At 45.1% G+C, this 17180-nt stretch overlaps 1 protein-coding gene across 11 annotated transcripts in view; it reads right to left on the bottom strand.

Annotated features, from left to right (window-relative positions):
• Positions 1-16937, bottom strand: part of STAG2 (STAG2 cohesin complex component) — a 95837-nt gene extending 78900 nt beyond the window's left edge. For 2 of the 11 annotated variants that reach the window (XR_013957558.1, XM_080624949.1), the window contains exon 1: positions 15076-16936. The gene's annotated coding sequence lies outside the window, so the exon portion shown is untranslated. Of the gene's footprint in view, positions 1-12341; positions 13977-15075 lie in introns of those variants that run through there. The other 9 variants (XR_013957559.1, XM_080624955.1, XM_080624957.1 and 6 more) reach the window with 6 other exon arrangements.
• Positions 16938-17180: the final 243 nt, after the last annotated feature.

Genomic DNA, 17180 nt, shown 5'->3' with positions numbered 1-17180 from the left:
ATTTCTAATGATTTTCTGCATTGATCTGTGCAGCTTCTAAAAATCATGCTATTACCACAGAACAACCAAAGAGCATTTCTGATTATTGTGTTCATACCCAAGTATTTCTGGCTACCATTGTGTCAGATGATAATCAAATAGAAAGACAATTTTATTTCTTTTCGACTAAAATCTGAAGAGTTCTTAGAACAGTCCCAGCCCTGCATATTGGGATACTTATGTCTGCTATTAATTACTGTACAACACCACTTTCCTTAAAAAGCTACATTTTACACACCTAGTGAATGTCAAAAGTCTCTGAGCCAATTAACTTCTAAAGGTACTAAACCTTACAACAAACAAAACCCACTCATCAACTAAAACTCAACAGCAAAATAATACGTAACAACCACTTCAGAATTTGTGAACTCCTTGCGCAAAAACGTATCAGGGAATAAAAAACCAGACCTTCTACTACAGACTTTTTCCTCTCTGAAATTTACAGTCAACTTTTAATGTGCTACAAGCTGCAATTCAAGCTTGCTTACTACTGAAACAGAATTTTGTTCTCAAAATTTTGCAAACTCCACATTCCCATAAGAATACACATTATTGTCAGACCATTTCTTACATTAATTTGGGAAATTTCTCTTTCAACTCTCAACTGGAAGTTTAAGCCCAATATGCACCATCCACCCCTTCATTCCCCTTCACCTTCTTTTTCTCCAAGATGCAATACAACATAGCAGAAGAGAATTCAGGCCAGCCCCAGTGCAGAAAAGAGAGCTCCTTTAGCCAGCACCCCACCTATACTAAGGTGGTCCTGAACTCAGTATTTCTTCGTATTCGTCCACACTGTTTCCAGCATGAAATTTACTGTGAAAACCTGTTTTGCAAATTTTTCAGTTTAACTCCCTAAGGAAATGTTAGAATGACAAAATCTTGACACTTAAGTCAGAACTGCTGAAGCCTCTCTTTAAAAGGATGCATAATATGAAAACATATCCAATGCAATTTGCAAAGACATGCATTTTTAAGTTCATGCATATTACAGTTGTAAACTACCTGAAGAAAAAAATATTTCACAATCTCTTTTGAAGAGAAACAAGCAGTAGAAAATCCGGGTAATACAAGCTAAGTTGTACAACTACACAGATTTCTGTGAAAACTAGCACTCAAAAAGGGCAATTTTATGAACTATAAATCTGTTTCGTTTAAATCCATACGCTGATTTTTCAGATACTGCTGCAGCAAAACACCTCCATACAACACACTGGTCACCTACTGCTGATCAGCAACGTACACAAAAACCAATGTAAGAGTAACTTTCAAAGTAGTATATTGGATCCTAGTGAAACCTGCTTCGGGTTCTGTTGGGAGACACTTTAATCTAAACACTAGCAGCTTAATGATTTTGTCACATGACTTATTTTAATAAATACCAGTTAAGTGAAAACTACCATTTATAATGCCAGGACACAGGGGAAAAAACCTTAGTAACTTTTTAGTGCAGGTATACAGTAAGTAATCAAAATAGTTTTTAACTTAAAAATATGTTTTCAGATGAATGCCAGTTCTGAAGAAGCTAGCTCACAATTAACGTTATTCTCTCAGCATTACTTGTTATGAATACGGTATGGCTCCCTAGAACGTAAAGAAAGAAACGGTAACATTCCAAAACAAGAACTAGCACAGAAAAGCTTCAAATACAACACACAAGATGAACGAAATGCCATTCGTTGCAGCAGTCAGCATCCTATAACGCGAGGACCTCCTGAAGAGTAGTACTATACTCTATTCATAACTTTTCTCTACACCACAGTAAGCCAGAAGGGTAGAGTGACAAAAACGGTATGTTAGTAAGATGACAAATATTATTCTTAACCACTCCAGTTCGAGCATTTCATTCTTCTGACATCAGAAAAAGTAGAGGTCATAACTGGCTGTTACTGATTTATTCTGACAGAAATTGGACTCAAATGTTAAATAAAGATTAGTTAATATTTGCAGAAGACTTTGAACATACAAAATGCTATGTAAGTAGCAAGTATTAAGTCTTCCCACACACTCATTTTGGCATGCCTCCAAGCAGGGAAGTCCCACAGAAACGTTTCAACAGCAGTAAGGAGAAACAGAGCACTCAGGCAACTGCAGTTATATTCACAGTGGTCCTTCCAAGGAGCACCTGCAAAACTGAAGAAAACTAATGCCCAGTAGACATGCTCACTGCCCTTCCCCAAATTCAACACCAAAGAAGTAACTCCAGTTCTGACAGGGCTTATATAAATGGCCACTGAACAACCCCAATCTCCAGAATCCTCTGTACAACCTAAAACAATTTACAAAACTCGAAGTTCTGTACATGTGGCTTTTCCCTTGCCTAGTATTTCTGACCAGGCTACAAAATCACAAAGCACACTGTAGCTGTCAGCCTGATTATTCACATGGGTCCTGAAGGAGCTGGTGAATGAAGTTGCTAAGCCACTGGCCATCATATTTGAAAAATCATGGCAGTCAGGTGAAGTTCCCAATGACTGGAAAAAGGGAAATATCACCCCCATTTTCAAGAAGGGGAAAATGGATGACCCGGGGAACTACAGACCAGTCAGTCTCACCTCTGTGCCTGGCAAAATCTTGGAGCAGATTCTCCTGGAAGGCACGCTAAGGCACATGAAAAACAAGGAGGTGCTTGGTGACAGCCAGCATGGCTTCACTAAGGGGAAATCCTGCCTGACCAATTTGGTGGCCTTCCATGATGGGGCTACGGAACTGATGGAGAGGGGTAGAGCAGCTGACGCCGTCTACCTGGACTTGTGCAAAGCCTTCGACGCTGTCCCACATCCTGGTCTCTAAATTGGAGAAGTATCAATTTGATGGGCGGACCACTCGGTGGATAAAGAACTGGCTGGATGGCCGCACGCAAAGAGTTGCGGTCAATGGCTCAATGTCCGGCTGGAGACCGGTAACGAGTGGTGTCCCTCAGGGATCGGTGTTGGGACCGGTCTTGTTCAACATCTTTGTCGGTGACATGGACAGTGGGATTGAGTGTGCCCTCAGCAAGTTTGCCGATGACACCAAGCTGTGTGGTTCGGTTGATACGCCGGAGGGAAGGGATGCCATCCAGAGGGACCTTGATACACTTGTAAGGTGGGCTGATGCCAACCTTATGAAGTTTAACCATGCCAAGCTCAAGGTCCTATACTTGGGTCAGAGCAATTCCAGGAACAGCTACAGGTTGGGCAGAGAAGAGATCCAGGGCAGCCCTGTGGAGAAGGACTTGGGGTTGCTGGTCGATGAGAAAATGAACATGAGCCAGCAGTTTGAGCCTGCAGTCCAGAAAGCCAACCGTATCGTGGGCTGCATCAAAAGGAACATGACCAGCAGGTCAAAGGAGGTGATCCTGCCCCTCTACTCTGCTCTCGTGACACCTCACTCGGAGTATTGTGTGCAGTTCTGGTGTCCTCAACATAAAAAGGACATGGAACTGTTGGAACAAGTCCAGAGGAGGGCCACGAGGATGATCAGGGGACTGGAGCACCTCCCGAATGAAGACAGGCTGAGAAAGTTGGGGCTGTTCAGCCTGGAGAAGAGAAGGCTGCATGGAGACCTCAGAGCAGCCTTCCAGTATCTGAAGGGGGGCTACAGAGATGCTGGGGATGGACTCTTTATTAGGGACTGTAGAGATAGGACAAGGGGTAACGGGTTCAAACTTAAACAGGGGAAGTTTAGATTGGATCTAAGGAAGAAATTCTTTACTGAGAGGGTGGTGAGGCATTGGAATGGGTTGCCCAGGGAGGTTGTGAGTGCTCCATCCTTGGCGGTGTTCAAGGCCAGGCTGGACAGAGCCTTGGACAGCATGGTTTAGTGTGAGGTGTTCCTGCCCATGGTAGGGGGTTGGAACTGGATGATCTTCAGGTCCTTTCCAACCCTAACTATTCTATGATTCTATGGAAGCTTACTTTCAAAAAATCATAGCTTCTGCCTAAAGCAGACCAGTTCCCCCAGATCTAAATTGTACAACGGTGAGGAACTGAGCAATAGTTTCTGACTGATCAACAATAAAGCCCTTCCCAAACACCTAAAGAATCCAACATTCTCAGCTAGTTGGAAAAAATCAGAAGATTCCACCTCATAAAAATCAGTCTGCAAGTCTTCTTCCAAAAGCGGAACAAAATGCTGTGAACTAAGCCTAAAGTGGAGAGGAGAGGCAAGCAATGTGTTCAAGCATTATTTGGCCTATTTCTCAGGATCTCTAAAGGACAACATTAGTATTCCATGAAAAAGAGTATGTCTGGCTTATCCGTCAGGTACTCCTGGAAATGAGACCCATAGCCTCAGCATGCCCCTAGAAACTCAGAAGCTAGGAGAGAGATAAGCTGAGAGGAATGGGACTGAAGACCATTGCACAGAATGGTCCACATTCCGTAAAAAAGGACAAAGACCTCACGTATAGAACTGGCACTGCAGCTTCCATAAACCACTGAAAACTCAAGAGTGCAAAGGCTTAATAAGATCTAACCACAACAGGCTGGTAAGCGTCCAACTGAAGGAGGAGGTCTAGCAGGGTTTTGAAAACAGAATCTGATTAACCATGCTAAAGCTGGAGGGAAATCTTGAAGGGAGGAAACTTCTACAACCATTCCTAAACCCTCCATAACCCCTTCCACATAATACCTGCAAAACTCCTAACTAGCATGTACACCAAAACCAAAGAAAAATGTACATGATCTTCCTGCCTGCATATATTAATGTAAATCACCAGCAGTCCTGAATTCCTTGCCGAACTCTAATTGACAGCCTATGCAATATTTTGGGAGGGGAAGAGGGGAGAGGACAACAACAAAACAGATCACTACAAAGATTAGAGGACTGCCTCTGGAACTGGCATATTGCCCAAGTAGGTTTTAAGAGCAAGATCAGGTAGAAAAGTAGCAGACCACAGCAGGAATCAAGTTTTATTTTCCTAGACCTGCAGTTATGGAAAAAATTGCCACTACTGTTGGACTAGGTAAACGATATGACACTTCAAATACTGAAAGGGGCAATCTCCCTGAATTCTATATTCTTACTGGCAAAATGCAATCCTATTTCATCTGCTAGAATGCTCAATTCCCAATATACTGTCAAATAGTCCTTACTGTGAAGCACTGAAAAACTTCAGTAAGTTTCTTAAATCCCCAAGCTACCAACAACACAGACTCACTCTTGCGTCCAAAAGAACCGCTAGAATTTTTCCATGCTTCTTTTCATTGGAGATAGGGGAAAACTAAGCCCATTTGTAGGATTATGGAAGAATGCATAAATCCTCCCTGTAAACAGAATTTCCCTAACCAGTTCTGAATGGAAGGTATCCTTCACAGAAGTTTTTTCCTTTTTGTGCCAAGGGGATACAAACTGAGAATTTAGTTCTGCAGAGATTGTTACTGCATTTGGGAGGGAATATGAACAATCTTAATACCTGACCTCCTGTACATGAAGAGAATGACTTACTGTATTTTCTCCTATCCAGTGTTACTGTAATTACAGTGTCTAAAAATGTTTTTGACATTTTTATATCATACTGATGTATACAACCTGCCCTGTGCCACCTTAGAAGATTTTTGCTTGCCAGCAGTTACTGGTCTGAAGCACTAATATACTGTCTTGTAAGTACACAGTTTTATTAACTTCAATAAAACCACTGCACTGCTGAATAGAAATTGAGCAGTATAACCAGAAAAACAATGCAATACAGAAAGAGGAACAAAATGCCTAAAGGCTGATTTTTCTGATTATGTCTCAACTGTCAGGCCGCAGGTCTTCTAGTTTACAAAATCTGCTCTATTTCACAGTAGAGTAGTAATACAGGATACACACATAGCTACATTCGCAATGCTTTTTGATTCACAAACATCTAAAAAATAAACAAATACCAATACCAATGCATCAGTTTTGAAAATACAGCTTATCAAAGCAAGTCAAATGGAAGCCCACCTAATAAAACAAGAGCAGCTGAAACGGAATATTGGAGAAAAAAACGCAACCCTGCAGCACATGAAAAAAAAAAAATCCATTACCACTGAAGTATTTGCCTTAATAAACCATTTCTGTGTTTGGTAAATCAATACACAAAAGTCAGCTTCACCTTTTTTTGGCAAACTATTTATTAGGCAAGTAACAACAGACCTGTATCACAGATGCCAGAGAGATACTTGTGCAGCTTTCTTTTCTAGTTACCATAGTTTCAAATGAACTGTAAATTTCTAGAAATAATAGTTATGAGGAGGAATAAAAATATCAGTGCTTAAATACCAAAACTGAAAGAAGGAATCGTTTTCACTGGTATAGAACAAACTTAAAGTGACCATGCTTAGGGAAGCAAGTTTTGTTTGCAAGACCTTACCAGAGACACACGATTGTGAAGCTTGAGTGTGGACAGCAGGAGAAGAATAAGGATTAATTAAATTATTACTATCACGGTCTTTCCTTTCCAACTATATTTAAATCATACCTTTTGCCCTAAATCAAGATACAACAGCCTGTATCAATTCTGTTTCCCGCCTCTCTGCCACCAGCACAGCACTGCCGTATGGGAGCTATCACCACCGCGCAGTCCCAGTTTAAAAAAAGTTTTTATCAAGTTTCCTCAGTTTTCTCCCTTGGAAAAATCCTCATAATTAATCAGTTCCTTGATTCTAAGAAGATCAGAAGTGAAATGACAAATACTGCCAGTAGTTCAAGATGTACCACCTTACTACTCAAATTATTTGACCACTATACCCACACCTATAAAGAATGACTTATTCCAGAGACTCATGTCATAAAACCGCCTCCAAATCAAAAACTAGACACTTCGAATACACACTACATGGATTACAAAACTGTGTTCCTGACATTTACTACTTACATTGGTGTTGCAGTAACTTCAGTTATCTATCTAGTCAATTGCCTGTAGTAAGATAATAAAGTAACATATAAAAAATGAAAATATGCATCTTAAATACTGACACCCCCTACATCATACAGGCTCTCCTCATATGCAACACTCCCTGCTGGAAGATTACACTCTGACAAATAAAATCAGTCAATTATAATACTTGCATATTATCTGCTTACTAAGACTTGCTATGGCCAGATTTCCAGAGTTGATCTTTCTTAAGGGAAGAACTGGAAGTTTTATCCAAAGAAGTAACACGTAAGTGCATGAAAGACAGGGAAGCCTTATCTTTAACAGCTTATTTTTATTTGCAAACAAAGTAAAAGGCAATCTTTTTCTTTTTTTTTTTTTCCCCAGATGAGATGCTGCAAGGAAGATATTATTTACTAAAAAACAAAAAACACATAAAGACCCACTTAGGCTGAAATCCCACGTTAAGTAAAAAAAGATCAATTTCAGCTATAACCAAGAACTGCAACACTACCTCCAAATCAAAATTATTCCTATCTTTCTAGGCAGATCACATATATTATTAAGCAATGGGAAAATAACTGCATTAAGACCTCTTTGCTGCGTGACTACATATACATCACCACATTTTCCCAGAAAGCATCAAATTGACAAGCATGTGCACTAAATGACCCTGTCACTAGGTGGGAGTGGGGTATTATGGGGAAGGGTGAAGCCGCTGGCAAGGTTACTTGTCCTGCAGATCATCCAAAGCTCACATGCTGGCCAGAAGTTAAGCAGCATTTCACCAAACCTTGGCAGGAACTCGAAGCCAATTTTGGAATGTAATCCCAACTAAATAAATCATACATTCCTAAGGTTTGTTGCTTTCTTTTTAAGTGGTCAGTAGTTTCGGAAATATTTTGTACTTTTTGAAGTATCAGTATATTTTATTTCTTTCCATTATTTTGCTAGTAGAAAACCCTGAAACTTGGACTCCAGCTGTAATTATTCTTATCGCTGTAGCCCACCGCACGTAGACATTTGTATTACATGGCAACATGTACCACTTGAGACCTTTTCCAAAATACAAGCAAGATGTTACTGGTTTGCCCTATCAACACTAGAACAATGGGAAGAGACGCAAAAATATTTTCATCTCCAAGCCACAACACAGAAGCGCTAACAAAAAACTGCTATAGAAAGCAAATATTCTTCCACTGACTTCTAAGTGCCACACATGCTCCTTCACGCTAATCCAATGACTAACCTTTACTGAAATAAAAGCATAGTGAAGTAAAAATATATAAAAGCTTGTGTAAGGGCAGGACTAATACGCCATCAGATTCAGAACTGTAAGAAAATAAAAGTCATTTACCTAAAAAAAAAAAAACCAACCCAAAACCCACCAACCAACACAGTCATCTCTAGATACTTCTTTTTAAGTGGGTAGTGTGATTAACTTCTCAATCACAGATCACAATTTGTCCTCCAATATATGCCAATCTTCTTACTTCTACTCATTCTTCTAATTATATTCCTTTATTAAAATCAGCCCTCCAGAAGGGGAGGTTGGAGCTAGTTACACAACCGAAAAATGTACAGAATAGACAACAAAGTGCACACCTGGGCATAAAGCGTGTACGTGGACAAAGCAGCTACAGGTCAGCTAACTTCATTTCCCTTTTAAGTCGCAATAAGACAAGATGTAACTGCATACAAATGAAGTTCAATACATCCTTCACTTCTGACTCAAACTAGCATAAAGAAGTTAAAAACAACCTGTGCCTGTGCTCCTCCATACTTCCTGAAATGTCACTGTATTTACTCTGGAGCCAGTAAAGGCTAGGAAAAGCTGACACATGAAATCCAAGGGGGCATCTTGGGAGATCAAGCTTCCCCACATCCCTACCTCAAAAATGTGGTGCCAGATCTCTCCTCAGATCTGACTCACACAAAAATGTTTGTGAGCTGCAAGGAAAGAAATGCCTTTTTCACCCAAGATCTCACAGGTCTGAGGTTTTCTTAATAACACAATATTTGGAGATACAGATACTAAAAAGCAATAAAGCATTCTGTGAACTATTACAATGCCATAACGCAAGAAATTTAGGACTCTTCTAGTCTTTGTGAACCCAGCCATCAACCTGAGAGGATCAAGAAAAGAGAACACAGTTTTTTGTATTGATATGTGAATAGTAAAATATCTTCCTCAAGATAGAAGCCAGTCAGACAATAGTCCCTCAAGCTTCCCAACTCAGCATTAGCCCTACATTTGTCTGTGGTGATCTAAATGAGGGCCATCTTCACAAGTTTCTCTTACACCATATTTACTCTCCTGCTCTCCCCCCCAAAAAAAATCCAACTTCACCAGATTCTTATAAACTCCAATATGAGAAAATTTGAAGAAAACTAATTCTAATTAAAACAACATATGATTAAAAGTCCATTTTTAATCTCCAACTCTCAAAAGAGAAGTTTTCACGGTATCACTCGTAAGTAAATACCTGACCTTGTTAGAAGTCTCATCAAATGTCAAGGCTTACCCTTAAATCACAGATATAAAACTTCTTGAGAGCACTTTTTTTTTTTTTTTACCCTAATATAAAAAGCCAACTGAAGTCACGGGACTAATCTTCAAACATGAAATCTGTTCACAGAATGGTGCAATAGTTTTAAATGGTTTACTTCAGAAAGCAGTCTTTTAGAAAACACAAATGCTTCAGTCATGCTGATGTAATATTGCCAAGGTTACCAAAAGCTCATCCTTCACAAATTTCCTGTACCAAAATCAGAAATCCAAGTCCTTCTACCTCCATGCACTGGCCTCCAAGCATGTCTCTCCCACAAAGACCCTTCACAGGCCTCCACAGCGCCCTCTGTGGTGCATGGGCAAGGCCGAAAGAGAGTAACACGGCAACAAACCACAACCAACCCAGACCTGCTCCAGAAGGGAGCCCAAACCTGAACAGACCATAAGAAGTGACTTGGCACACCATAAATAAGCTCCTTTCTGGCAGGAAAGACTCTACTATCTTAACCTGCACATTTATTCTGCTTGTAGCCCCATTTAGTTCCACCTCTGCCCACAGCCAACATTACAACAGGGTGGGGAAGCACAAAGAGGACCAGAGCAGACCAAACCACAGGACTACCAGCACCAGAAGAGCTATGGGACCATGAACAATTCCCATTTTTACTTAACCTTTGACTTTACAAGTGGAGATGATCTAAAACGCTGGATAGTGTCAAACCTAAACCAGTGCAATAATCCTGTGTGCCACCATTTAAGTTTTGTGATGCATACAGGAAAGAGTTTTTCCATCCCTCTGTTTGTTTGTTGTACATAAGCTTCATATTTTCCAATCTAAAACTCCAATTCCCTGTTCACCCCAGTTCCGCAAGGCCTAAGTTACCAATGATTCTTTCATAAAAGGAAGGTGAAGCTTTCAGAATGTGAAGTGTTTAAGTGCTACTGAGAAAGTGAGCAGAGCTTATTTAAAAATATTAAAGTGTTAAGTTGATGGATGCTTTCAACCACTTCTTTCCATTACAAGACAAGTACTGAAGCAGATGAAGCTCTTGGAAATTCTAGCATCTATCTGAGAGAGACACAATCTACAACACATTTCCTTTTCCAGTATGTTTTCTTAATTCTTCACACACACAAAAAAAAACACCATCAAAAAAACCCCAAACCCACCAGTACTGTATTTTGGAAATTTACACCTACAACATTCTCCTAAGTTTTCAAACTAATCAGAGATGAAATGGTCACACTGAAGGCAGAGATCACACTGAATTCCAAACCTCACATCATTCAACAAAACACAGCATTTCAGTAACATAACTGAGAAGCATGACTAACCAACAGAAATATTTCCTTACTTTTGGGGATTCATTTAGTGAAAATAAGCAAACAAAGTATTTAAGGCTTCTGTATAACGTACAACCTGTTTATGCTGGCAACACAAGTTCCAGAAAACTGAATCTTTCCTGTATTTGCCTGCAGCAAAACAACTGAGACAGTAACACCACAAATGAAAATGACAAATTGAGGACTCTCAAATCATTCTAAATTTGAACCATAAGTGACAGAGAGCAATCTAATTAAAAAAGTTCATCATGTTCTGATGTGCTAACATTATTTCGTGATTTGACTAAGTCTAACGTAGCTGTTCCCACCAACAGGAGCACACTTTCAAGTGGTTAGTTGCCTGCAGCTATTTTCTACAGGAGACTGTAGTAGCATGTAATATTCAAGAGAAGCTGTCTACATTACTTAAAACATTAGGAAAAAAAAAAAAAGAAAAAAATCAGTGGCTGTTCATAAGCTACACTGAAACAAAATGAAACTTCAAGAGAGCATCTTCCTGACAATTCTATTTACATTCCTTCCAAGCAGAAATTATTTCATTGTGCATATTTATGCCTTTAAAGACTTTAACACATAAAGCTAGGATGTGACATATTTATGGAATCTGAGTTAGATTAACAGCCAGCTAATTGAATACTATTTTAAAGATGGAATGCTCTTCCAAGGAGCACAATGCATTTTTAAACCAAATATTTTAAATAAGTTATGAACCTACCAATTTTTTGTCTTTTCACAGAACCCATTTAAAAAAAATTTTAAAAAAACCCCAACAACATTAAAATATCCCAGTAATTTTCAGCTTTTGGTTGCAAAACATCAAAACATTACGTCTAAAAGATCTGTGTGTAAATTTTAACTGATCTTCTTAAATACAAGTTTAACCAATCTTTACACTGCTTATTGACTTCACTATTATCTTCCTGAAACTGTAATAAAAAACTGTAAATGGTTGAAAAAAGCTCCAAAAACTTAACTCTGGCTTAAGCACATAACTTGGGGAATATCTGAGCACTAAGAAGTTTCACAGGAAGACTGAAGATCTCTCCCATGCCACAGTTCCATGCCTTTGTTTGAATTTAAGCTTATACAACATCCAATGTTAAGTTCACAGTTAATACAAATAACAGAAATTTACAAGTTTCCCTCATGGGTTGCATAAAACCCACCTGTAGATGACGCCATTAAATGTCATTGGTTTTGCTAAGCACCACCCACACGAGCCCTCTGATAGATTAGAGCAAGATCTATCTGTCAGAAATGGGAGTTAATGCCTATTTTTCTTCTTTGTCTAACTTTGAAGCATTCTTAGTCTTTAACCAGAACAGGATACAGATTCCCACCCGTTCAGCTCTGCTGCTGAAGGTTTATGCTACCAGCACGGCAGCTGCCTTCTCACACTCTGCTTCATTGTGTAATTAAACTGTTATCATGGGTATAAGGGAAAATACAGTGTTACCCAGGATAAAGCCCCCATACGAGAACTGCAGCATTGTGATTTTGCAACTGATCACCATCAAGATTTAGCCAAAAAATGAAAAGTGGAGGAAAATGAGCAAGTAATATCAGGGACACAGAGATTAATGTCTGCCAATTGCACAATCACTCGTGGTGTTTATTTACCTGCACATAACCAATCCGCCTGCACATGGATATTATGTAAGTCTCGGACAGTTCAATAATAGACAAACACTCCAGGAATAATAATGAATATGTGGATAAACAAAGTAATACGGGAAAAAGAATATTAAAAGGAAATAAGTAATTTCAAATGACCAAGCATTATAAATCAGGAAAAAATCATCAGTCACAAGTCGAGACTGAACTGCCCAGAGTTAGCACTGGGACTATGCTTGAAGAACATCTTGCTGTGAGGCGTGCCAGGAACTCTAGTTTCATTTAGAACTAGACTCGACAAACCTCCAGGACCGCGTACAGACGGCTGTCCAGCGGCCTCGAGGAAAGAGACCCAGAAGGCGTTCTCCTGCCTTGCCCTTCCAAAAAACCCCAGCCGAACAGGGACGGCGCGGCCGCGAGCTGCAGGCGGAGGGTGACCTTCGCCGCCGCTCCCCGCACGCCTCGGGCCGCCCCAGGTCCCCCGGCGGTAAACGGAACCCCGCCGGGCCCCGGAGGAAGCCACCGCCTCCAGCCCGGGTGCGGGCCAATGGGCGGCGGCCCGAGGCGGCGGAGCAGGCCCCGTCGGGGCCGCCTGTGACGCACTTCGGTAACCCGACTCCCCGCCCCGGCGGGCCCCGCCGCGCTGCCATGGCCCCTCCTCGCCCCACCGACGGACACGGCAGCGCAGGCCCGCCCCGCGGGTTACCTCCGGGCACGCCGGGAGGCGGGAGAACGCGGGGTCGCAGCGACGGAGAAGGCGCCTGAGGAGACCGGACACGCCAGGGTGTGGCTGCGGGGAGCACACGGGAAGAGCGCGGGGGGCACTGGGGGAGGCGGGTAGCAATGGCACCGGGCTGCCAAAAAGTCATTAAATAAACACCGAACACCCGCAGTAACTACAGCACCGAACTCGGTGGACATACGAACTTTTGTGTTAACTCCGGACACCGCATCCCGTGGGAAGACAACAGCGAGAGCCGAGCCGGGGCAGTGCAATAAATGAATAAAAAGCAGCCAAAGAGGGAGCCAAGCGCCTTCGCTCCCCGTGCTCGGGGAGAGGAAAGAAAGGAAAATAAGTAATTTTTTTGAAGTCGGTCGGTCCCGGATTTCGACGGGACGGGACAGACTCTACGACACTATCGGCGATGGAGGCAGAGCAGCGCGGCTGGCACTCAAGAGGCACCAGCACCCGGGCAGGGAAAGGACACCCGAAACCCGGGGCCGCCCAGCCCGGCCCAGCCATTGCCGCCGGTGTCCTCCCGTCCACCGCCTCCCTGTCCCTCTAAGTTCCTAACCACGGCAACAACTGTGTATTTTTAATCCGTGTAGAGAAAATAAGCGCCCAGAAAGAGAAACACCAGGAAAGCTCTCGCTTCCTACCTGGGCAGGGTTCAGCTCAGTTCAGTGCGTGCCGAGGAGGAGGGGGCAGAGAAGCACTATCTAAAACAAAAGTGGCGCCAAAACCCCCCAGTAAGAAGCATTCTTCTTCCTCCTCCTCCTCCTCCTTTTTCCCCCTCCCCCACCGGGGCCGGCGAGAGCCCAGCGGGGTTCCTGCAACACGCGGCTCCCGGCACCGGGCGTCCCCGGCACAAGTTGGCAAGCGCCCTTTCTTTACCAAAAGAAATAAATAAAACAAGCCGAACGGAAACCGCCACAACTCTTCCTCTCGGCGGGCAGCCGCCCAAGAGCTCGCCCAAAGTCACTCGGAGGGGAACACTCGCCCCACAAAGGCCTTCCCAGAGCTGGGAGCCCGGGGTGGGGTGGGGGTCGCCAGCTCTTTTGGAGGAGTCAACGAAGGGCAACGGGGGAGAGGCGCAGGTCAGTCCCCACGTCCTCACTTGGGCCGAAGGAGCTCGCTCCTTTCGGCCCCATCACTCGGGAAGGGGAAGCCGGAGTTGCTCCAGCTCGGCCGAGACGAGGAAGAGAAACGGAGGAGAGAGACTCCGGTCCCTCGGCACTTCCCTCTGAGGAGAAGCCGGCAGGCGCGGGCTGGCAGGAAGAGACGAGCTGCTGGGCAGCAAGAAGGAGAGTCAAGGGAGCCCGAGCGAGTGCTGTCAGGGCTGGGAGTCCCCTCTCCCCGGCCTCCTCCGACACCCGACCCCGGGGCACCGGCAGCCGCCCCACCATTTTCTCCTGCGCGCCGCGCGGCCCAACACTCTGCCCCGCCGAGCACGGCCCGCTCCGTCCGCGACGGCTCCGATCCCCGTCCCCTCCCTCCGCACCCCCGGGCGGCCCGGCCCGGCTTGCCCACACACACACACCCCGCACACACAATGCCCGAATCCTCCATCTTGCCAGCAGCCCCCGCTCGGCTCGGGAGAAGGGGGGAGGAGGAGGAGGAGAAGGTGGTTCTCCATTTTAGCTCGCCGCGCACTGGGCCCAGCCTGCCCGCGGCCGGCTCCGGGCAGGAGGCACGGGGCTTCGGGCGGGCAGCGGGGGCCGCTTTCGGCGCCCTCTCGCTTCCTCACTCGCGCTCCTGCTCGCGTCCCCCCTCCCCGCCGAGGCGCACTGGGAAGGGGGGGTGGGGAAGCGGGGGGCTGGAGTGTTTTCGCGGCTCGGCCCCGCCGTCCTCCATCTTGGCTGCGCGGAGTCCCTGTGGCCAGCCGGCCTAGCGCCCCGCGCCATCCTCGCAGGCCCGGGGACCGCCGGTCCCGTCCCGGCTTCTCTCCGCAACCACGCACCGCGATCCCGAGTCCCCCCTCCAAACTTCCAGAAGCTTCGCCGCCATTTTCTAACTTACCTTGCCCAGTGTCGGCGTAGGCAGCGAGGAGGCCCAGGCGCGTAGCTCTGCTCCTATACCCGCGGCCCGGCTGCCGGTTGCGCGCCCGGCTCGGCCCGTCGCGGAGGCTCGGCGGGGGCTGTGCGGGGGGCAGCGCGGGGCGCGGGCAGGTTGTTTAATTTGGCGGCGGCGCTGGGGATTGTTTGGGGTGTTCGCTGCTCGGCGGCTCGCGACCGAATGGAGGCCGCAGGCGCCACCTGGCGGCCACCGAGCGGCGCCTGCTCTCCTGGGCGTGGGGCGACACCTGCCGGCGGGCCGCGGGCAGGGCCGCGCCGAGCGGGGTAAACAAGGTGCGGAGCATGCGCGAGCGCGCGTCCCGCGCCCACTCCCGCCCGCTCGCGAGTGCGGCCGCCTGAGGGGAGCGGGGCGGGGTTGCAGCGGCTCCAGCCGCAGCCCCAGCCCCGGCTCGTGCGCGGCCGCGGGAGGGGGGAGGTGGCCCAGCTGCTGGGTGCGTTCTCGGGGCAGGATCGGGTGACCGAGGCGGGCGGAGAGCCTAAAGAGGAGCGAGAGTTGCGGCTCCAAAGGCGCGTCCGGTCTCACGCGGGCACACGCGAATGGGGCTGGGTGTCCTCTGCCTCGGAACACAGAAGTAATTAGAAAATGATTGTTAAGCTGAGGCAAAGTTCAGTCTTTATAGAAATAATGCATTCACCGCTTGCAGTGTCTTCTCCCTGTCCTGTCCTGTTAGCGGCAGGCCCTCAAAGGATCGCAGTGGTTGCCAGGGCCCAGCCACCACCGACCCTGCAGAGCCGCTGCAGCTGGTCTGTTCTGTCTTCATCAGTTCACTCAGGAAGCCGAGTTGTAAGCAAGGGAGCCTATGGTTTCTAAGATAAATGTACATTTGCCCACATGGATGCAGGGTGCCTTATCTTGAGGACACCAAGCTTGTGTGGTGGTGCAAACAGAAGCAACGTGGCTGCCACTGATGGTTTTCGTGCAGTTAAGAGCGTTCTGAAATGTTTCCTGCTTCTGCCCATCACTGAGCACGTTCCCAGTTCAAATCAGGAGTTGCTCCTAGGCTCTGAGTGTGGTTCCTTTTTTCTTATCTGCATGAACCTGAAGCGATCTCATAGCACCAATGTCAAAAACTTCAAGTAACCAGATATAAAATTTGTGGTTCTTGTTTTTCCAAGCACAGAACTCAGTAGTTTCTGCTATGTTTTTTTCTCTGTATTGTGTAATGCTGAGCACATTACTCATGCTGAATAGTTGCACACAAGCTGATAGTTAGAAGAGTCAGCACAATCATAGAATCAGCTGGGTTGGAAAAGACCTTTAAGATCATCGAGTCCAACCGTTCCGCAGCACTTGCCAAGGCCACCGCTGACCCATGTCACTGAGGGCCTGGCCTACGCGGTGAGTGAACACTTCCGGGGATATCGACTCCAGCACTGCCCTGGGCAGCCTGTTCCAAAGCCTGAGCACCCTGTCCATGAAGAAATTGTTCCTAATACACAGTCTAAACCTTCCTTGGTGCAGCTGGAGGCCGTTTCCTCTTGTCCCCTGTCACTTGTTAATTGGGAAGAGAGACCACCCCCGAAGAACAGTTTTGTCCTGGTAATTAGGCTAATCGTCCTCTTGTGTTTTACCTACTTCTAGTTTTGGAGGAGGGTTAGCATAACTAAGCAGGCACTAAACTGACTTACTCTGCTCACCTGCCTAACAAAGGCAGGACACTTAAGAGTAACTGTGAGGTCAGTTCCAGTCTTTTCAAAGCTGGGGCATTGCAGAGTAAATAACACTTACAATGGAAACTGTGATAAGGAGTTTAAAATAAAAGAAACCCTACTGTAACATGAGTTGATGTCACTTAGCAATTCCAGGTGGAATCTGTGGTACGGGAGACAGACCTAGAAAAATAAATTCTATAGTTTGAATTGATGTTTCAGAATGTCTTTTCACCTCCTGACAAGAAAATGAGGAGAAAGATTCCCTCTTAGGGAACACTTTAAAATAGTATCCTGACGAGTCATAAAACTGTGTGCAAGGTTTCAGTTACAGCTACAGGTGCTGCTGATAATCATGTGAATCTGTTAATATATGTTTGGAGAAGAATTGTGAAAGAA

The sequence above is a fragment of the Psittacula echo genome (genome assembly GCF_963264785.1).
Source record: "Psittacula echo genome assembly, chromosome: 8".
NCBI classification, from domain to species: Eukaryota; Metazoa; Chordata; class Aves; order Psittaciformes; family Psittacidae; genus Psittacula; species Psittacula echo.
This window is presented reverse-complemented; position numbering and strand designations above follow the sequence as displayed.